The sequence below is a fragment of the Larus michahellis genome, chromosome 13 (genome assembly GCF_964199755.1).
Source record: "Larus michahellis chromosome 13, bLarMic1.1, whole genome shotgun sequence".
NCBI classification, from domain to species: Eukaryota; Metazoa; Chordata; class Aves; order Charadriiformes; family Laridae; genus Larus; species Larus michahellis.
In genome coordinates this window covers 6,070,746-6,094,030 of record NC_133908.1, presented here as the reverse complement: position 1 = coordinate 6,094,030, position 23,285 = coordinate 6,070,746, and the positions used below count along the sequence as shown (strand labels likewise).

The following is a 23,285-nucleotide window of genomic DNA, read 5'->3' as shown; positions in this document are numbered from 1 at the left end:
CTAGAAGTTGTTTATTAGACCGGAGCTTATTCAGACTGGTTAGTCAGGTCCTATCATTCTCTTTTGGCAAGCTTTCATCTGATATATTTAAAAAAAAATAATATCACATTGTCCTGTGTTTCACGGAATAAGAAACCCCACAAAGCATTTCCAGTGGAATGGCTTAATGAAGGTAATTTCTAATTCCCCCTTACCTCTCTAGAGTATTTGCAAGTCTGTCCTGTCCTTTTGCACAGGATATATCTTGATATCCTTTGAATATCCTTCTCAGGCAGCGAACCCCTTTCTAGAGACAATACATCCTTGTAGCAGTAACTACTTATCTTCCCTTAAAAGCTCTCTGAAGCGTACTATACTATTTGATATTTGTAGTGCTCTGCTCTTGGAGATTAACCCATTGAAACTCATTATGTCTGAATTCACAGTACCAGAGGAATGCATAAGTAATCATTGACTAGGTGAAGAGTCAAGAACCCACACATTTTAAAGTGCATATTTTAGCATCCACAACAGTTGTGTATCACCAGCAGAATCATTCTGTGTTCTTGGATTCAATTACTACATGGTGCAAATATGAGTTTTCCCACACCTCATCGCTAGCTCTTAAGTTCTGATTAAACAACTGAGCAAATATGTCATCATATTAAGTAGAAGTGCTCCCATCTCCACCCTCACACCCCTCTTGTCTAACCAACTGGCACCCTTGTGGTTCAAAAAGACTGGATTTTAGCTGTGTCTGTACCTTGCAGCTTAAACCCAGACACCCTGACAGATTCAGCTGTGATTACATTTGGTGGGAATAAACTCTCTGCCAAGCGTGAGTGACTGCCTGCAATGCAAAGGCACCTCATCAGCTCACATATTGTTCTTCAGCAATCACAGCTACACACTACTTTTAATTGTCATTGGTTGTAGTTTGGATTAATACTCCAGTTGCAATGAGAAGATGCAATGCCTGTTTGCTACCCCTGCTCCCACAGCAGCACCCTCTGGCAGGGAGGATGGCAGAGCAGGAAGGTAAGGATGAAGAAACCTGCCCTCCGTCACTAAACCTCACTGAGGCTTTTAAGCAACAATCCTATGTGTCTGCTTGTGCCAAGTCTAGAAGCACAGTTGCAGCTCAAAGGTTACAGCTCACCTGCTGTTGAACAGTGTAGCATAAACCCCAGCAGCAGCCCAGACTCAAGGTAATGAGCTGCACGAACTGCCTTTGGACTCAGGTACTAAAGCTTATGCCCCTGCTAGAAACCTCAGACCCAGCTTTGAACACAAGAGCTGAATGCCCATCCAGAATGCAGCACAGGCAAATCACAGCTTGCCTGAAACTTGGGCACAGCAAGGATTTAAGCCCCTGTGTCCTTAGCCTGATTTTTAGCCAGAAGGCTGTCCTGTAAACACTGGATGAAGCAAAGTCTGCCTGGATGCCAGTCAGCACTGCTAGATGCTATCTTTTTGACCTACCAGGGTCAGTCAAGTGATTAATGTCTCAATTCCAAACCTGTCCAGTCCCTCTGCCCCACTCCAACCTTTGATACACTGGATCTTTACTTACTTCAGAAGGATGGTAGCTATACTACAATGACTCATTAACAAAGTTTGTCCTGGCTCCAAGAGTAAAAGTTTTTGGGAACATGAGCCATATTTCTTCTACTTAAAAATACTACTTCTTTTCTGCAACAGCAACAAAATGGAGTTCTGTAACATTTACGTTTGGTAAAATCAGTATTATAAAACATGAGCATTCCAGCCTTGACATATTTGTAAGGGATTTATCATGCACCCATCTTTCAAAAAGGACTTTCAAATATCCCTTTCAAGACATTGCATCAAGAGAGCAGGTCCCTTCAATTATGTTGCTATTGTCCAAGAGATCTTGAGCAAAAATGGAAACTTTTTGGAAAGTACATACTGGCACAGAAAATATTCTGCAGGCTCAGAAGTATTTTATGTATCTGCTGTTTCTACTGTCCAGTCTGAAACACACATTCCGAGTCCAGGCCTTATTCAGTTACTAACACATACCACTCTCACTGTATCTAATTTATTGATGTGAGACCCGTGATGTTCCATAGAAAAGATTGTGATGGGAGCTGTTCCAAAACAACTATCCTCTGAAAAAGCAGACAGTGTGAAAAGATATCTGCCCTCTGCCCCAAATGAACTGAACTGCCCTTGCAGTCTGTCACACCTTTAATACTAGACGATGAATATTTTATAGGGGAATTTAAGATGCAATCTGCTGAACCGAACCCTTTTCTTAATTTACTAACCCCATAAGTGTGATTGGTACTAGGTTTTATACTTAATAGCAACTTTAGGACTACAAAGTTGCTAAAAAACTATGAAACTATGTCCCTGAAGTAGGTCAGAAGAGTGTCTCCCTGCCACCACATTTGTCTCTGAGGGTGCAACGTGACACTGAAAGGCTGCTAGCTGTAAGAAACCCCTGTTCTAAATCATAATTATCCAACCGTTATTCTTCACCACTTGCTGAAAGGTGAGTTTTATAACAGTGAGACACCAAAATTAAGCAAATTCCTGTGTCCTTCTTCAAGGGCAATGCAGTCTCATCCGTGGCATGTTCTTACCAGCACAGAGCTGGAACAAGTTGGATGCTCCTCAGCAAGTTACTCTTTCACTTATGCACACGTAGAGTTGAGAATGGGGTCAGAGAAAGTTATGAAACCTGAAGTTAGTATTTCTAGTTCTGATAGATGAATAGGTTGCTATGTACAGGTTGCACTGTGCACAACTACCTGATTTCAGTTGTACACAGTCTTTGGGAACGGTCAAGGAATTTATATAATAGTCCTGTTTAAACTCAGCCTTGCATGGCTCAAGCAGCAAAGCCACACCTCAGACAGAAACACCTTGTTTAACACAGGTGCATTGCTGCCTTGTTAATCTCAACATCTCAACCCATTGCAAAAAAAAAAAGAAAAAAGTACCTGCAGGGCTTGCCACCTCTTTCCATTTGTGATGTTCATGGCATGGTCATCTTTAACATTCTACAAAAATTGGCATGCAGCATTACATTGAAACATGAGCAATGGAGTGAAATCTCCATTTGTTCCTTCTTCTAAAGGAGTTCATATCTGCCAGCATATGAAGCAATGCCTTCCCAGCTCTTGTAATAGAGCTTGCAGATACTGAAAAGCAACAGGTGACCTGAAGCCACTTCTGGGTAGTTTTCCTTTTTGCTTCTTCCCCCACCCCGGATTGATTTTTTTCCATAGGAATTTCATGAAGCAACACCAGCAACGACTCACACAACACAGATCACGCAATCATATCTACTGTTCAGGCTCCTCCTTTTTGTGGCAGAACATGCAATCAATCCAAGGTCTCCAGTTCCTGATGTTTTAACTAATGCATTATTGGAATAGAAGCTGTTACAAGCTGTCCTCATTTTGCAGGTCAGGCATTTTTTCCATGAGGAAGTCATTCCCCTCTAACAGAGCTATGTTGCAATCCAATACTGCCTGAACAGAAGCATCAAATAGTATCTTGAGAGCCCAGTATCATAGAGATGTTAATAAGCACGTGAGGCTTCTTGCCACTAAATAACAGTTTCCTTTCTGACCCCTCCCTCCACTCTTTCACGTTTAAGGCAACCAGTAGAAGTTAAGTACCAGCTGCAGGGGTAGCAGGCAGTCCTAATTTAAGTTGAACACCACATAAGAAACACTGATGCAAACAAGAGATCACTGTGGAGAAAGCTCTGGAAAACAAGTCACTAAGGGAGACTTTCAGAGTTGAAACTAAATACACAGAGGTTTGTCCACAACCAAAGCACCTCCTTCCCCTCCAGTGAGAGTTGCTTCCGCTATAATGCACCTGCTCAAAGAGGAGGAACCCTCTAAACCCACATGTTCTCATTTCATGAAGTCTGACTTCCCATAATCATCCTCAGGTGCACACTCCTCCCTGGGGCAAAGGTAAGCAAAATGAAAGATAACTGGTAAATGGGGTGGTTTATTAACCCTTTCTTGCCAGCGACACGGTCCAGTTCTGGTTATACTCTTCTACCCACACAGGTAGCTGAAGTAGTGTTACTGGGACTGTTTTGGTGTGACAGCTGATGAGGCTCCTCGGTGGTCAGAGGCGTTGTTGATTGCTGTGCAGAAAGAACAGTGATTTACCTTTAACAAAGACCACTGGGATGTGTTTAAAGGGGGACAGTTTTGATAAAGCTTTTTGAGGTTGTAGTTTTCTGACATTGAGGATTCATGCTGCTGGCATATTAATAAAACTGTTATGATCCCAATGGGTTCTGATTCTTCTACAGTGGTTATAATCCTAATGATATTCCAGAAGTAGAAGAGAGAGAAATCTAAAGGAGATGATGATTAGACAGTGGTATAAGATACTCAAATTAATTATGACAGGTATACGCATATGTAGATTATATAGCTTAGGGTATAAGAAGGGTCAGTGCAAAAAGCTATTTCCTGAGCTTACCTTGAAAGGCTATTTTTACATTTTATGTGATCTTTTTCTGCCAGATAAAGAGGACGTATGCATGAAAAAAGTAACAGCTTACTAGCGGTATTCTGTTTTGTAAGAGCACTTTCTTGATTTTGATAATAAAGGATGTTAACCCTTATTTCTTATTTTCTGTTCAAATTACTTTTTATAATAACTCAGTACACCAAAATGAGAATAATGACGGTAGCAAGGACCAGTTCATCAAACCTTATCTCATTTCAAGTCCTATCCGACAATAAATGCAAACATTCTACTTCTCCCTTCCAGAAAAGGGTGACTGTTCTCTGTTCAAGGTCTGTCTTTTTTATCACTTTTCCTCAATTTATTATCTTTCTGCTATCTAGTCTGAGTCTTTACTCATAAATTTTATGTCAAGCCCCACAGTTTCCAAAACCTACACCAACCTGTACCATTTATTTATCAGCTTTATGAAGACCTCTTATCTTTGCAAAGCCTTTCTGCCAGGCCAGTAAAGGGCCTGTGTTCTTGCAGCTAACAGAGCTGCCTTCCCCTGCAGCAGCTCAGCAACACAGTCCCACACAGCTTCCCCTCAATCTCACCATCCTGGAATAAAACAGGGGAGGGGGCTACTGAAGGAAGAAGTGGAGAGAAAAAGAGGGAATAACATGGGGGAAAGAAGAAAACCCAAACTGGTGGAAGGGAAAAACAGAGGAAGAGGGAATGAAAGAGGCAGATAGGAGGACAAAAAAAGACTAAAGAGTAGGAAAGGGGGAAACTAAAGGGCAACAAACAAACAACACCTACTCTTAAGGCTAAAGGCTTCCGCAGTTTAGCCTGACTGCTGCAGTTGGACCTATCCTTCACAGGTACATTGAAGCTCTCAGATCACAGTTGAAGTCTGGACTTTCTCAGTGCTCTGCAGAAGGGTTTATTTAATGTTATTGACATAGGAGGTAACTATTTATTTTATAGACTATAGAGGACTTGGACAGGAAAAACCAGACAAACAAAAAAACCCCCTAGATTTCAAAGTAATAAATGAACTCAAGGCTGCATTCACTGAAGAGATTTCCACAGACTTCAGAAGAACTTGGAAAAGAGCTCAGTTTCCAACTGAAAAAAAAATTGTAGCTACCTGCTTAAATTCACCTGCTTTTGCTAAATCAGGACTGTCCTAATTGCCATGGAGCTGGTTTGAATAACTTTGCCTCTCCTGAAGTAGCCATGGTCTGACTCCTGCTCATTTTGGACAGCTGGATCAGGAAATGCAGCCCAGAACCTTGCGCTGGATTAAAGAGAAGAGCGCTGGTCCTGGAGAGCCCACCTTTGACATGTTAGAAGGGCTTCAGCACAAACAAAGCAGTTATATTGGGACTGAGTGGATTTTCGGTGCGGGATGCTATACCTCTTCCACTGGAGAGCTAACCAGAGACGTTGGCTTCAGTTTTAGTAATCAACATGAGATGGAGATACCATACCATAGCACAAGAGCAGGAGCAGGTATTTGTTTTCCAAGTATGTGTAGGAGAGGGTCATTTTTTTGCTCTGGCAATGAGCACACAGTCCCCTGGGTGCTCTTCTGGTCATTCATGTGTCTAAATATTAATTTTCCTGGGCAGAATCTGTTCCTTCTCACACAAATACAGTTGCCCTTGATAGTTCCTTGCAACAGAAATTTCTTTACAATGAAATAAATGTAGCCTGCTTGGTTTATTTCAGGACCTTTTTTTTCTGCTTCATAGGCCAGTTTCCCCATACATGACTAATCGCCAGACACGCTCTGCTGCCTGCTCTCCCTGCTCTGCATCAGGAGCTGTGCTCTCTCCCACAGCACTGCCCTTCCACTCTGCTTCTGGAAGACACTCCCAGCATCATCCCATTGTCCCTGCAGCTTTTCTGGCTCTGCCTCTGCCTCCTGGCCTTCCCCCTTGCTGCCAGTGCTTGATGTCCCATCCCAACAAGGTCTGCATTTTCCAAATTACCACTTAGAAGCACAGAATGATGTGGAAAGAGAAGGTATGCAAAATCTATGGATTTCAGCCCACTCCTTAGACCTAGCTTTGGCTGAAGAGGACTACTTGCCAGGAGGACATTGACTTCTGTAAGAATTTATCATCTTTAGGACCCCATAAAATTTGCCTTCCAGTGTTTGTATACCTCTGATGTCTCAGGTAGTTTTAAGAGTTTTTCCTCCGTCACATTGCTAAAGTAGCACTTCTCTTATCAGCGTGCCATACCACTCGTACTACATGCAAAACCAAGGTCAAGTTGTGACTCCGTCTTATGACCCTACATACCAACATTTCCACAGACCTTTTCAACCCAATAAGGAGTGAAGACCAACATCAAGTTGGGTGGTAGATAGGGTACCTTCAAAGGGTTGGATGGGCCATGCAGAGGTGAAATATCTTGCCCAGTGACCCCAGTGACTGAGATCCCAGGTCACTAGACTCCCAGCTCCTTTCTCTGATCTCAGCCTCCATCAGAAAACTCAATTCCTCTTGAAACCATCAGTTCATATACTGCTGACGCTATCAAGCCGTGGTGTTAAGTAGCTCCCCTAAGAGGTGAATCAGTGGCTGTTCAGACTGCCTGGACAGAGATCCTGCTGCCTGTGACCCGCTCTTCCTTAACTGAGAATCCAAAGTCAACACAGTAGATCAAGACCTGGCAATCCCTATAAAAGAGAAGCGCTTGCTCTTCAAACATGAGCCTGAAGGCTTGTGAAACAAAGGTACACTTTAATAAAGTATGATTAAAGAGCTGGAAAGGTACGTAATAAAGGCAAAGAAACAACTCCTCTATTTCACACCCCAATCCAACCAAAATATGGAGATAAGATAAAATCATGATGTTTACTCACTACTTTAAAAGCTCTGTTCTCCCTGGGTGCAGTTCACCTTCAGCTGGTGACACCAAAAGAAGGTGCTTCTGCCTTGCTCTCTTGCCCCTTGTTCTTCAAGTGTTCCCAGAAGCCTTTCAAAAGCAAGATTGGTCACACAGAGCTGAGTGGTAGCAAGACTTTATATATGGGAGTGGTCAGAAAGGGAGGGTGATGTAATGAAGTCGTATCTTTGAGCAGTAAAGGCATGCCACCCTTCCCCCTCCCTGTCCCTAAAGAATTGCTGGCTCACAGGGCAAGCTGAGAACAGAGTGGTCAGACACTTTCCGTGCCGTACTTTCTCACGGTAAAGGGAACAGCATAGAGGGTGGAGAGTAAGGAAAGATCAGAATTGAATGGAGCCGATACTTTGATGTTGGGTAGTCCCAGGAGTGAATCCGTACTGGCAAAGTAGTTTCTTTCCTTTTCTTCATGCACTGAACAATGCTCTGCCAGTTGCTGGTTTTGCCCTCAGCACAAGCCCTGACAGCAAGGACACCCTCTGCATTAGAGCACTGTTGCCCCCATACCCACCCTGTTCGTGAAAATGGCATTCCTTCTCTCTTCGAAGTTAGCTGGTGCTGGAGTACTGCCCAGCTCCATGGCCACCGAGGCTGGGAGCTCTGTGGAGGAGAAGGAACACACATCCCATAAAAGGTGGTGTCCTGGACACTGACCTGGGAAGCTCTTGAGAGGCACATCCTGCCCTTCTCCATTAGAGGAAGTCTTGTAGCCTGTGAATGGAGAGGAAATCTCTCAAGGATGTACCGTTGCTCTCCAAAGGGAAAATAATTCATTTCCAACTTCCTTCATGATAGTTTTGTTGATCTTTCACTGAAGGGCTTGTTTGACCGTGAAAAGCCGTGTCATACATTAGGATAAGGTTTGACTGATTCAGAGCATATCAATTACTGGTCAAGTATCTCTGGAATAGCTGTATAAAGGAGATGCCAAGTCTAACAGAAGATGCGCATGTCTTCTCAGCTGAGGCAAGTGGAAAAGGCAGGAGCCAGCACAGGCTTTCACAAAATGGAATTCATAGAGTTACTGTCACCTACCAGCAATGGCACCAAGATCTGCAAGATCATGTGACAGCAGCCAGATAAATGCCACCAGCTCATAGAATCAAAATCCCGCACAGACAGGAACCTCCATGGCTAGTTCTTAGGCTTGGGTGGGGAAGGGAGATGTGGGAATGACGCTTGCAAGCAGAGCTGCTTGTGCAATGCATAGTGAACTGGACTGGAGAATGATCTTACTTTTTCGCCTTCCCAGGTTGTTTTTCATTCAGATAACTCCCCTGTCCTCTTCATGTAACACTGTGCCAGCCTAAGTAAGGGAGCTATTTAAAGCACTGTCAGAAGTGTTCCTGTACACCAAATCGTGGTCCGAATCTCATTTTACCCTAAGGGATGGGCCAGCTTTGGTAGTGTCAAGGGACTCAAAAGCAGATACGTATCTGAGTTAGATCCCCTTCTAACTACTAGGGAGGCTGCATAAGAAATTTTTTTCAGATCTAGGACAAACTAGCTTTCTCTCACATACGTAAAATTTGCTCACTATATTTGCACTCCCCTGCAAATTACACTAACATGATCTCAGTAAACTACTTCCTCTTGTTCTGTTGCTTTGGAGGGGGCCTGGCTTTGGACCTGTCAGGATGAAACCAGAAACAATTAACATTGAATTGTTCTGATATCCTTATCCAAAGGAGAAATCTTCACGCCTGGCAGGCATTTTTCAGTATGACCACAACTGCAGCAGACCCCATCCACCCCAAGGAAAGCTCCTTTATTTGCTCAAGGTGCAGCATGTCTTTTACAGGACAGTTTGGAGACAGCCTAAACACACCAGGTGGGTGGCAGAGTGAGCTCTAATCAAATCGTAAGCACAAAGAGGAAGAACAGAGTCATAATAGGTCCCTTCCCCTATTTCTCCACTGATACTTATGGTAAGAGAGAGAAAGACCCAGGGGAGACTGCATAAAGCTGCCTACCAAATAGCAACCTCCAGTACTCACCGCCCCTACAAACTCCATAACCTGTCCAGATTGCCAAATTCTTATCATCATCACCACAAAATTCGTTACTACTTAACAGCATTTTTAAGCTACTATCAGGGTCAGGGAGTCTTACAGACCAACACGTGAAAAGCATTCATATCCCCACTTTAGAGACAGGGCAACACAGACAATCTGGCCCAGGGCTCCAGAGCAGGTCAGTGCCCAGGCTGGAATAAGGAACCTTCCCCTCAGATTCTTTCAAGCATGTTGCTAGACGTCACCTCTCCTCCCTGTCATGGGTCTGATATATACAGTAAATCCAGATACAGTTGGAAGGGACAAGTGCAGAGGCTGACAACGATTTAACTGCACAGTGCCTGGAGCTCCGCCAGCTGTTGTTTTCACTGTTTCTCATGGCTTTGCCCCCCCCCCCAACTGTAAACAGAAAATGAATAAAACATGAAGGTAGCACCATCTCCTTGTGAAAAATGACAGCAGATTAGATTGCAGCAGAGGAGCTGGGGAGAAGTTCAAAGTGTTTGCTACTTAATGGAAAACTTGGGGATTATTATAAAAAGTTGTTGGGTGACTAATTGCTGTTAAAGTCTAACCAAAGCAAGAGGGCCCTAAAACCAGAGGAACAAGGACTTTTCCCAGGAAGAGCCAAGGTCCACTCTACAGACCTCCACAAATCTTTTTTCCATTATGCCTAAGAACCAGTGGGACTTGGAGACGTGAGGCTCAGAAGTTATTCCTGGACATGAACGAACACTCACCCGAGGCTCAGCCCCACAGAGATCTGTGTGTGCAGCCCACCCAAACTTTGCCACGAGAGCCATGTTTCTCAGGAAGCCACACAACTTCTTGTCCCTTTCTCAGCAGTTTCTGCTGCAGGATCAGCTCTACTGCTCTTGGAGCAACAAATGAAACTCTCAGCATAAAATTCAGCACATCCTGGTAAGCCAGAATCAGTCCTGAGTTACGTTAGTATGGCAAGTTTTCAACCAGACCATTTAGCAGCTCCTGCCTCATAGCAGGGTCAGGGCTGCAACCTCTCAGAGAGGGACAGGGCAAAGCAGCAGAGGCAAGGAGCAGTGCAGCCATCCCCACATCTGCTATCCCTACTTGTCAACCCGCATCCCCAGGCCTCTTGGTGCCTGCCGCCACCACTGCACACTGTGGGGCCGCTCAGCTGATGTGGTGGTGGAAATCAACCCATCTCTGAGGGTGCTGCAGGAGCAGAGAGCCACTGATGGCTGTTCAGGTGCTGCATGGGAAGAATTTTCACTGGATCACTGACAAGGCTTTAGATACAGTGCGAATTTGCCCTGAGTGTGCAGGGGCTACATACTTTCCAATTACACCTCCCCCAGGCTCCAGAGGGAAAACCCACCTCTGGGATGAACACACCTATCTTGGAAATTGTGAATGGGCTGGCTGGGCCGGAGGGCAGAGGCTGTACCAGCATGGCTCCTGGGAAGACCCGCTTGCCATAACCCTGGGAGGAGTACACATGCCACAGAGGCTGGACACACAGCACCACACAGCGACGAAGCCTGCACAGGAGCTCAGCCCTCTCAGCTCAGCCCCTCCATCCCGCACGGGTGGGCTGCTCTGCGTTTGCTCCACAGCCTCTCTGTGTTAGGATGGGGCAGATGCTGGATGTTTTCCCCATCTGCTGAGCCCACACCTGCTGCCATTTCCACTGCCAGTGGGAATCACAGGTCCCTTTACCACATTCCAACCCAGTCTCTGGGGAAGGCTTTGTTTGTTTTCCCAATGTGCCAGGGCTGCAATGAGCTGGCAGAGCAGGCAGCAGGCCAGTCACACCTGCGTTGCACAGCACAAAGGGATATGAGTGAGCAACCTGCTTATAACACCCACCCTCATCCACCTGGGACCCCTGATGACTGCTCCCAGGCAGGGAGAAGTGGCAATGGATGGAAAGTCACAGAAACTTCTCTGGCTCTGCACTCTCAACGATCAGGAGATCTCCCACAAATCGGGACGAGGGGCACCACAAACATAGGCAACCCCTGAACTATGATAGCTGCAGCAGAGACTGTCATCAGGCACAGATGGACATTTGCAGGGGGGCAAGTGGCCTCCGCTGGGAAAGTCCCTCATGGTCCCCTGCAGATGGAGGCAAAGGGGCTTCCCACAGGCTGGGGCAATATCCCCACCCTTATTCCTCCCCTAGATGTCAGGTGTACGTCCCCAACTCTGGCCCTCTGATGCCTGAGGAGATGGTATAACCATTTTTTGATACCAGTTGTGCCTCTGTTTCCCCTCTTGTCCCCTGCACAGTTGCCTTGCAGCACTGGGGAAGAGGGATGATTTGCAGGTGAGGTCAGCCCTGGTGTGTAATGGGTGTCTGGGGGAAACAGACCTTGGGGATGCAAGGGGCTGCTCACCCAGGAGTGATCCTATGGCCAGAAATCAACTTTGAACTCCAGCAGGGCAAGGCTGTGCAGAGACAAGAGACTAGATAAAAGAGACTTTTTTTTTTTTAAGAGAGCAGGAAGGAGCGGAGGAGAGAGGCAGAGTCCAGGGCTCAGTCCAGCTGTTCAGATCTGAGGCTACCAGAAACGCTGGCTGCTCTTGAAAGGGCTTCCTGCCTCCCCCCACGCCACCCCGGCTGCCTCGCTGGCCTCCGCCACAGAGAGCCCACCAGCCTCAAGCTAATTTGGGCTTGTGAGGGAGAGCACAAAAACACAATGGCGACAGGAATGAAAAGCAGTGGGGGGAATGACACCCAGGAGACTCATCCTTATCAAGGAACAACATCATATCAAAGGAGAGCTGCGGAGACTGGGAAGAACCTTTTGTAAAACCCACAATTGAGCCAAATCCTCCAGTTTTCACATGTTGGTCCCCTAGGAATCCCATCATGAAGACTGCCTCAAAGAGGGACCCCTGTGCCAGGTCAGGCCATGTGCCAGACATGCTGCACACACAGTACTAACGCACCCACTGCACAGTCGCTGTTTGCCCTCTGTGCATGCTTTTTAATTACAGTTTTTGTTTGCAAAGCATCTCTTATAGAAAAGACAAATTGCACTACTCTCAGCTTATTAAAATCATACTCAGAGTTTCTCAACTGCTAATTACACCAGGCAGCAATGTCACTGTAATTAAAGCTGGGATGCATGTTTGGGGAGCCGGGAGCCCAGCTGTCACACAACCCCTTCCCTGCACCGCTCTAACCAGACGGGCTGGCCAGAGCCAGGCCCAGCCACCACCACGAGCTCAGTCCTGCCCAGGTCTTGGCCCCCTGTGATACCCAAGCACTGCCGTGCCACAGTGGAAGATAATGCATGTGAGGCCAAACACCTCCTCAGCATAGGGAAGGAGTCCCCTGGACCAAACCTCCCCAGGTTACACCTGGGCACCCACATTGACTCTGCTGCATGGGCAGGGGCTGGGTGAAGGGAAACAAGCGGCCTTGGGGTTATGGCGCTGAGGCTTGGGGAGTGAAAGGGGGTTCACTCCTGTTTCTGCTGCTAAATGATTGCAATAAATCACATTGCATGTCTGAGCCTCCACTTCCTTGCATGTAAAACAGATTTTGGGCTTACCTGTTAATTAAGGGGCTCTGGGGACAAACTGCAGAAAGGAGTCTTGCTGGCACCCAGCTCACACAAACACTTTAAAGCCTGTGTAGACTGTGGCACACCAACACACTTGGGAGCAAACTACATAGGGGAAGGCGTGAGGCCCTAGAGACTACAAGTCCCCAAAGAACTGAGAGACAGCAATAAAGGAGCTTACAGACCTGTGAGAAGCTGGGAGCTCGCTGGAGAACAAACCCTGCCTCTGCACCGCTCGGTCTCGGAAGAGCAACTGCAGGTGTGCAAACAGCCACGCCGGCAGCACAGCAAAACAGCAAAACACCTGTCCTGAGCTCAGGCACCTCGGAAATACAGCTCTCCGCTGCACAGCTGAGACCAATTAAGCTTTGGGCAATGGGGGCTTGACACCAGCACTGGCCTCCCACTGCTGAGGGGATGCTTTGGAGAATATCACCTCCAGGAAGATGGAGCGCTAATTAGGGAAAGCAGATAAACACTGCATCTGTTCCAAGATGAGTTTCCTTCCCACTGAAATCCTCACAGTTTCAGTGCTCAGCAGGATGCAAACACATCCTTAAATGGCTTCCTGGAGCCCTGGTTTCAAAGATCAGCCCCTTCAAAAGCAATAAAGTGCCAAGATCAATAGCAGCCCCAGGAAAGCTCTGAGCATGCCAGCTCCAAAACCACTGAGCTATCACTACAGCCAGTTACCTATCAGATGCTAAGGGGCAATTCTACTTTTTCACATTTGAAAAGGCTACTGAGACTTCCTAGGCAATCAGGCTTCTTTAAGTACCAAGGAAAAAATGAGCAGGAAAATTTACATTTCAGAAACAGCATGACATGCTTGTGCAACGTATCCCAGAGAGGCAAACCTGCAGAGCTTCATGAGGAGCAAACAAGCAGATACAGCTCACAAGCAAAGAGGAGCAGAGCTCACAGACTCCTGGATGTGATCCTGAGAAAAAGAATATGTTCATCTGCTCCTTGAATGATTTTACTACTAACTCCCTGAAGTCGCTAATAAGAAGTTCTGTGAAGCAGGTATCAGATAATCATTTTAAATCCAATATAAGTTACAAGTGAAGAACAAATGATCAAAACTTCCTGTGGAAAAAGCTGAGTGGGATGCCCTATGAATGCCAGAGGCAGCATGTTCAATGTATTTACTTGTGTCCCAGTAATGAAATGGCAGAAGTTAGTGTATGAAGCTAGCAAAGGGCATCAGGAAAATTTCAAAGACCTTGTGGAAGAACTTGAAAACATCTGTGAAAAGGGCAAATAAGAGTAGATGAAATTCAATGCAGAGAAACATGTAATGCCTGGCTGTCATAAACCAATATGAAGGATAGATATATACTGATGGGTTTGAGTTAGCTTTTTTCACCACCATTAAATCTCTCATACAGATTTGTGAAAAAAACGCAGCAAGAAGGAAGCAAGAATTTGTTACCTCCTAATTTGTCCCCTCTTATTTAGAGCTTATAAATGAAACTGGGTCTGTAAAGAGGAAAAGTATTCCTTTGAAAAGGATAAAGAGGACAGAGGCAGTGTTAAGAATCAAAGCTGGCAAACCAAGCTACAGCTATAGAAGTTTTTTGAAAAAATAATAACTTAGTACAAGCAACTTACCTAAGAAACGGCGTAAAACAAAGATTATGCCTAACAACCCATAGCATATTGAAAAACAGTGTTTTACAGTCTAGGGTGTTCACTTAAGTAAAGCTAACTGTAGCTCGCCTTGGAATAGCATTGAAATCTGTCCAAATAGGAGAATTCCAGTTCTGACAGAAGTCGGTATTTTCATCCCTTAAAACACGTGTGCAGCGTCAGAGCATGCCACGGGAACACAACACCTGAAAAGCAAAGGCAAGGTTCCCGAGAGCTTCAAGCCTTCCTCTCCCTACCTGGAGCCTCTGGCAGCGAAATATTGCCCAGCCTCATCTCACCTCCAGCCTCTGAACAGAGTCACTCTCCCCGCTCCATCCGCCCCACAGACACACCTGCGCGCTGCGATCCTACCTGGAGCTAAGTGGGATTTTCCATGCAGGCGGTGCGGCATTTCAGGGGTCCTCCCAGCACATCCCTGCCTGGCCCAGGGCTTGGCGCCTGGCCCAGGGAAGGGAGAGCCTCTTCTCCAGAGCAGCCGGGCTGTTCCCCTGTGGGTGAGAGGCTGGGTCAGTCCCAGTTCTTGTACTGGGCACTAGATGGCACAGATGGGAGGGAATTCAAAGGTAGCCAGCCTGCGATCTGCGGCATTTCGGACAAGGGGGTCTGCCAGTTGTCCAAAGGAGGCAGCTGCTATGGGGGATGCGCGGCCAGCAGCAGCATCCCACGGGTGTATCCCCTCCATGGGCTGCCCCCCTTGGCACTGCCCTGCTGCATCCCCTCAGCATCCCATCCTGTCCTGTCCAACCAAAGGGTCGCCTGTGCTGTGCTAAAGCTGGATGGCCCTGCAAGGTCCATGGCCTGTGACCATGCCCCTGCCTCCTGGACATGATCTGCTATTCCTTATGAAGCACAGGCTCGCTGCATTGGGCACACAAACACCTTGTTCATGAAGCAGCCCTAAATTTGGCTTGAAATGCATCAAAAAGAGGGGGGAAATCTTCCCTAGGGCCGACTGTCCTGTATTGCTGTGAGGCTGCACCATAGGTGTCAGCCTGCAGGATAATAAATAGCACCTGACACCAGGGAGCACAGGGAGGGGATGCTGGGGGTCAGATACCTTGTCAGCGGCCCCTCAGGGTTCAGGGTAGGTCTGGGGAATGGCACCCGGGACCTGTCCTTTACCCTGTGGGATGATGGTGCAAAGAAGGGAATCACTTGGTCACTGCTCTTAAAATCATCTTTCACAAGGTAGCTCCTCTAAAGCAGCTCACTTTTCCTTCTGGTTTTCTTCTTTTTCAGCACTGCTACCTGCAATCACTGAGGCAGGACCTGTGCCCTAAAGCCTTCCCAACCTCATCTTCCTCAATTTCTTTAAGGCGTGGATGAAATTCCTTACAAATGAACTGTGTGGACTGACGCGATGAGGCAAACATGGGCTAAGCCACACAAAACTGCTGCAGTAAGCACAGAAAAGGCCAAAGAATTTTTTATGGTGAGAAAAAAAGTAGGGGAAGGTGGAAGGCTGTATATGGCGTCTGCTTTTCTGACATAAGAAATTCACTTTACTTCAAAGGTTAACACAGTTAATGCACCTGGTGAAGATCATAGGCTCTGACAGCCTGACTGGAAAGGCTCCATCCGTAGCACCGCACAAGGGACAGTGTGTGCAAAGACGGCACCGAGGTGAGCAGCAAGCTTTGTGCCTGAGACAGAAGTGTCACACATGGGTGCTATCCAAACCAAACCTGAACCTGGCAAAGCCCAAAAGAGCCTTTGTGCTGAGCAGCTCAATGGTGCCAGGTATTAATGACACAGACAAGACTCCTGGGAAAAGCCTGTTTGCTGAAGGGAGCAGCAGTGGACACGCTATGCCCCAGGCCCCTGGAAAAGATCAAGGCGGGCAGCATTACCCTTTCCCGTCTGTCTGCTCATGGCACTGCCCTGCAGACTCAGGTGGGTCTAGGGATCACCTAAGCTTAAACTCCACAGGGTAAATCCCTCAGGGTGTCTTAGGTGAGGGACAAAACATAAATCAGATGCCAGCAGTGTAAGATCCAAATTCTTTGATAGTGTAAACAGGGCAGTAGGTCAGTTTGGCTCAGTGGCTCTTATCTTTCAATGGCTGGAGAGGGTGACACTGGTGACCTGGGCACAAGCTGGAGGGACATTCATGCTAGGTTCAGGGGGCAGCTCCAGTCCAGCGTCCAGAGGCTGGCTGAGCAGTACAGAACAGCCAGAGAAGCCCCTTCAACATTGGGCTTTCACCAACAGACTTAGACACCTGCTTCTGATCACCTAGCTAAGTCTAAATGCCGTGTCGCTGGTGTGTAACAACCTGGCTGTGAAAGCTTTCTGGGCAGAGGAGGAGGTGCTTCAGAAAAGGTTTTTATGCTCCAATTGCCACCTCAAGCCCTGCTTCTTGTACTCTTCTATGACTCTTCAAGTACTTGGCATTTTTCAGCTGAGAGATGTCTTTTTATCTTTGGATATAGACGGAGAAAAACTAGTCAAGCTAGAAAGAAATAATAACAGCTGGTCACTTTTCCAGGCCTATCAGGAACTGTAAACAAGCCTTTAAAACTGTTTTAAAAAGTGCTGAGGTCTGTGGGGAACATGAAAGTTTTAGTCAGTGGTGTCATCCTCCACAGCAGACAGACATCTTATGTGGCACCCTGATGGCTGGACTTGCTTCACTCTGCCAGAGCCACGGAGCTTCCCATGCAGACAGCACTCAAACCAGCCGCCAGCATTTCCATGCACTGTGCCTGCTCAGATCAGACCTCCACAGTTTGGCTGTCTGGCCTCCAGCCCCTGGAGGCCTGTGGCTGCTCTCGGCGGTTTAGCACTGCTGCTAAGATGCTTAGAGCCGATATAATCTGTGCACTTAGTGGTTTCAAGCTCCAAAAGAAGCTTAGCAGCACCAGGTGCTGCCTTCTGCCTCTCATGTATGGGCTTAAGGTGGTTTAATTCTTTTATGAAACTGTAACTCCAGCCCATAGCCTTAAACTGCGGAGGTCTCTTCTAAGCCAAGTTTTCTAAAAGCTCTTTAGAAATACGAGACACACAAAAAAGGGATCCCAGAGGGACATATTATAAGATCATGTGTTTCCGCCTCTTAAAGGCTGGAAATGCGAGATCCCCATGGCAAGGTGCATTTTAAGTCCTTGCGAGGCTTTCCTCCACTGTTTCTCCTGTCTTAGATCAGCCTCTCAAATGGTCTAAGGTATGGTAATACCTGGAGAGATCCCAGGACCTTCCCCTACACCTCTCATCAGCCTTGTGAAAGCATCAGCAGGCAAGCAGCCACCGCTATGTCCCAAAGACAGGTGTCTGAACAGCAAAGCAGCCCCCTGGGACCACAGACTGCCCCTGGACGTGCCGCTTCACAGCATTTGCTTCATTAACTGCATTTGCTCTGCCTTTTTTTGTTTTTTTGTTTTGTTTTGTTTTTAAACTTTACTGCCTCCCTTTACAGGCTGATCAAAAGCACAAGGTGTTACAAAGGAGACCTTGCACTGTTGCCTCAAAAGGCCTCCTGCCGGTCCCAGTGACTCTCCCTTCCCTTTCTGTGGGGCTTCTTGTGGGTCTGCCAGGGGAAAGCAGGCAGCTGGGGAGGACAGGAAAGGTGTCTGGAAAGCACGCACAGGACTAGGCAGCAATGGAGAAGTAGAGAAGGTGGAAAGAAAGAGCAGGGAAGTGCGAGCCTAGGGTAGAATGTAGGAAGAGTCAGGGCTTCCCATCACCTTCCTTAGAAAGCCCACACAGGGCTGGAAGAAATACCCCACACTGGGGGTGTGTGATACGCTTCCTGAGTGGGACAGGACGGGAAGGGTAAGGCCTTTGTGCAGAGCCTGGCTGGCCGCAAATGCTTCCAGAGCTGTGACGGGTATCTCTGGTGATGCCCTCAGAGCTGCTTGCTCTGCCTTTTTGCCAAGCACTACAGCCACTGCAGCAGTTCAGCGCAAGGCTGTGTGTCCAAACCTCACAGCATCCAGATGTACAGTCCAGCCTAATTTAATCAAGATTAATCTAAATGAAATGGGTGCAGCATGCTTCCAGAGTGGAGGTAACAGAAATCCTCCATATACCTCAGATACCTAATTAATTCATCACGAACGTAATGGAAGCTCAGAATTCTCCCGTGCTAAGAAGTCAATTCCATGTGTCACTGGAGAGGACTAGTGACCTTCCCTGTGCTTGCAGCAACGTTGTCCAATTTAACTCTGACCACAACATCACAAGTCGTTAAGATTCTCTATGGAGGCAATATACAGGCCAACAAATCTGCTTTTATGGGCCCTGCTAGAACTTGATTAATTTTCACAATAATGAGCAGCCCGGTGTCCGTAATTACTTAGCAGAACTCTGTCATTTCTAAACCCCATCACTGCACAGATGCATGCCTCGGATGCACAACACCACCAAGCAGCCTCATGGGCTGCAAAGAGAGCCTCAGCTGCAAAAGCAAAGGCTTAAGATCTAATTAATATTACATGGGATATTGCTACCATTCCTCCATCAAGTGCGAAGTCTCAGCAGTACCTGGCCTGCAGTTGCTACTGCCAGCACTGACACTGCGGGAACTCCCAAAGACCACAGTCCAAATGATGCTGCGTCCATCTTTTATCTCCCCACCTCCATGTACTCTGCACAACCATTAAGGGGCTTTCTTCCCCGAAAATGCACTGTCATGGACAGGTGGACCTTCTCCAGGTCTGTGCTGCTTTATTTACATGAGTTTACAGATGTTTACAGATGAAGCTCCCCACATACATTTCCCCTTGGACAGATCATGGGCAAACAGCAAGTACTTTTGCCCCAAGATGTTAATGAATTAAACCTGGAGCTTGGACTAGGTCTTTGCACATATCTCTCCAGGGCTACAGCTCCCTTCCCTGCAGGAGGCTTGGCTTTGAGGGATCTTGACAACAAGCTCAGAGTCACAAGAAATAACAACTTGTGAGTTCAGACAAGCTGGTTTGCAGGCAAACAAAAGATGAAGCTGTGAAAGTGTGAGGCAGTCAATGCAGTGTCTGGCAGCACAGCCTCACCACCGCCTTAATCCTCTTTCCCTTCTTAAATGCTAAATTAATCAATTAAATTTCCCAGCAACAACTGTCAAAAATGTAACGTTCATCATATACAAGGCAAAAAAAAATTAGGATTGTCATTTGAATCCAGCTTGACCAGCATACAGATCAGAACAGCCTCAGTGAGTGTGTGTACACCTGGTTCCTCCCAGGCAGGGGCAATTGGAATTGCAGTCACACTGTGAGCACCACGGGGTATTTCAAGGAAAAGGGCTGTGGCACGAGCTCTGCTTGCAGCCATCCAGCTCTGCAGCCTCTGCAGGGAGTGCTATGGTGCTGAGCGCTGCCTGAACAGGGCAGAGGCACATTATACAGCGCAAACTCAACCAAACCTCCAGTTGTGTCAGGGAGGAAGCCACAGCCTTCCCAGCCACAGTACATGCGCCCCATCTCCCAGTCTAGCACTACATATGCCACAGGACCTATAGGGAAGAGACAATACAAAAATGAAAGGGGCCCTGGCAACCTCTGCCCACAACTGCCAGTGTGAATTTGTAAGGGCTGAGCAATTACTACCCCTTCCCCAGTCTACTGAGGGGCAAACCAAGTCACAGGGGGCTAGTATGCTGTGCGATGGCAAGAGCAAGCCAGGAGCGTGTTCAATGAAAGCATCAGCCCACGGCTCAAAAGCAATCAAAAAAGCGAAGTGAGTGCTAGGAGACAGAGCAAAACTGCGAACCTCACCGTGCTATCAGATAGCTCCAGGGTGCACCTGCATCCCCATGGCTGTTGTGCCAGTTGGCTAGAGGCTACAGCAGGACTAGAGGAGGGGCAGGGAGCTAGTTAAGGATGATCTAAGGTCTGAAATGGCCACAAGACCAAGACTCTTCAACCTGGAAAAAGGACACCTGACAGGGACACAGCAGAGGTCTGTCATTCAAGAGCAGCTTAGAGAAAATGAATAGGTAATGACTGCCTGCTGCCTCTTCCAATATTTAACCTACAAAACATCAAATGAAAACGGTAAGTGACAGATTCAGAACAAAGTAAATATTTATTCACACAACACATAGCTGAACAGTGGAACTCACTGCCATAAGATGCTGTGGATGCCCAAAATTCGCTCAGGCTCAGAAAAGGTTTAGGAAACACCTGTAAAGGACTATAAAATGCAGGAAATTCCCAAACTACAGATGGCTGATAGTGAGGAGGGTATTCAGGAACACATCAACCTGTGTCTCCCTTTCTTATGCTCCTCGCTAGGCATCCTCTATTAACCACTGCCAATTCAGGATCCCCGGGGAAAGAGACCTGGCGTCTGATCCAGTACAGTTGCGCTTCTGTTCCTGACACTGACCTGAGCTCTCCTCCTTGCCCAAAAGGCCAGGAGCTGGGAACATTCCCATTACTGGGCATTGGGATGACAACAAGGAGATGTGCTCACAGCACAGAATTTGAGTGAATCTAGAGAGGATCTCTGCTTTTTATTTTTCCTGTTTCTTATCTTAGGAGAGATTTTTGGTAAAACTCTAACTCAGCCTTGCTGCACCCAGCTAGTTGCAGTTGGCAGCACCATATACATCTGTGCCGAGGTTAGAAGCCAGTTAATATCCTTCTGAGAGGTGTTAATATATCCACAGGGATGGGGAGGAATCCCCTTTCCAAGCCTCAAAACCACAGCTTGTGGTCACTGTGGGAGGCCCTGCAGACCCCACTCTGTCCAACCCAAAAAGCTCACGAACTGATCTGTCTCCCTGTAGAGTTTTCAGGTGTCCTTGCCACCACAGCAAAGAGAAAAGGGAAGGTGAGGACACTGCTGTTGATTGATATCCTTCAGGTCTTGCATCCTCACCTACTGGCTCAGTCTCTCCTAGGGCTGCATAGGACCAGAGGTCTCTGACAGAGTCTACTCTTCCCAAGCAGACTCCTGCCTCCTCCCCCTACATGCAGCAAACCTTGACGCTCTTAGCTATAGAAATACACCCACTGGCTGTCATGTGTCCTTTGAAAGTGCTCACACTGATAGGGCAATGTTCATCTCTTAGTTTACAAAGAGCTGCCAGCCAGCCATTCTCCTTCAGTAAAATCAAGCATTGGTGTGTTTCTCATTAGCTCCTATTATTCACACTGTTGTAGTATTTCCAGTTTTAAAGCTCACAGCTAAACTGCTTCCGCAACTGTTTGTTTGTTAAGAGGATTTGATCTGTGGTGGGATACTTCCAAGTTACACACAGAGGAGAAGGTATCCTGGTAACGGTGTCATCCTCTGAGCTACTTGCTTGCCCTGCATCTCCCATCGCCTGGGAACAATGCACACGGTCTCATCCCCCCCTAAGAGTAAACTGCAGATTATGTTTTCTTCTCCTGACTCTCAGAGATAAGGTGTGAGACAATGCAGCCATACAAAGCCATTCAGCTGTTAAACTGATCCTGTGGTTACAAGCCCTGCTATTGCTGCTCCTCCTTTCAGCAGCAGCTCACAGAACAGAGCAGGCAGAAGCACAGATCTAAGGCAGCCTGTCCAGTTGCCAGAGAGCTGGGAAAGGCGACCATGCAACACTCCACTGACACCTTTACCCATCGCTCTTAGCCAGGCAGTTTTTGTCCTTCCCTTTGCTCCCAGTGACACTCCTATAGCCATAATGCTGCACCTCATATAAGTGATTTGTTTCTTGACCCAGCCTCTCTCAAAGCTTTCCGACCAGATCCTGAAATCCTTACTCAGCATCTACTCCCTCCAAATGGCATTAGCCTGAGTCAGGCTCAGCGATATCTCAGGATCTGTTGATGCTAATTTGTCTCTCACAGGTGCTTAGCTAGAGCAGGGAGGGGAATAACAGGGAGATGGACAGTCAGGGCTTTTGTCTGATGAAACACTGAGTAAAACTCTGAGAAGGGCTGTCAGAATTTGGCCTATCATGATTAGAGACCCACATAAACACTGTGACAAAACTGATGCATTGGCCAGACTGCTTTAGAGTCCAGCCCCGTTTTGTCCCTGTCTCTTCAAGCCAGACTCAGGTCACCCATAGAGTATTTGAAAGAGGCTGCAATGATACAGGGCACCCACATCTCCATCCCCATTCACAAATCTGAGGAACACTGAGAAGGAAAATGAACCCTGCTGGGTCTGTACAGCAAAGGGCCATCCCTGTTCCCCCAAAGTGAGGACCTGATGGCCACAATAACAGATTCTCCTACAGATGCATTGGGCGATACTTGTCTAATGGATGCACACGGCAGTGGGAACCTCAGGCTGTTCCTCTAGCTGTGTGCCCTGACGTTATAGCTACCAGACACTCCTGCTCTGTGTGCAGGACTTGTAGTCCATCACAGGCACCTGGGCTCAGTGTGGTGATAGTCCTGAACAGAAGTGAGCCCATGGCTTCAGCTCCAGAGAGCGGAAGGTCAGACTGAGCCACTGGTTATACTGGAAGCATGACTCAGCTGCCTGCAAAATCTCAGTGGCTGGAAATGGGATCCAGGCTTTGTTTTTTACCATCCTGTTGGATGGCAGTGATTCTGTCTGAGGAAAAGCATGTGCTAAACTTGCTGTGCACTGCTGGGGGAGGGAGGGATGCATAAGAGGAAAACACTTCTACCCACAGCAGGTAAGGAACGGTGCCAGCATCGTACAGATCGTACAGCATCGTGCCAGTCACAGACAATGGGTGGTGGGCAAAATTGCTGCCGCTTTCTAGATTCATAAAAAAACCTCCTCTGGGTCCACAGCAGACTGA

General features: G+C 47.1%; 1 protein-coding gene across 8 annotated transcripts in view; it reads right to left on the bottom strand.

Moving 5' to 3' along the window:
- GGT1 (gamma-glutamyltransferase 1) overlaps window positions 1-23,285 on the bottom strand; it is a 46,384-nt gene that overhangs the window by 20,214 nt on the left and 2,885 nt on the right. For 2 of the 8 annotated variants that reach the window (XM_074606921.1, XM_074606926.1), the window contains exon 1: window positions 14,927-15,106. The exons of 1 other annotated variant lie outside the window; for it this stretch is intronic. The gene's annotated coding sequence lies outside the window, so the exon portion shown is untranslated. Of the gene's footprint in view, window positions 1-13,107; window positions 13,455-14,811; window positions 15,107-23,285 lie in introns of those variants that run through there. 5 more of the 8 variants (XM_074606928.1, XM_074606927.1, XM_074606925.1 and 2 more) reach the window with 5 other exon arrangements.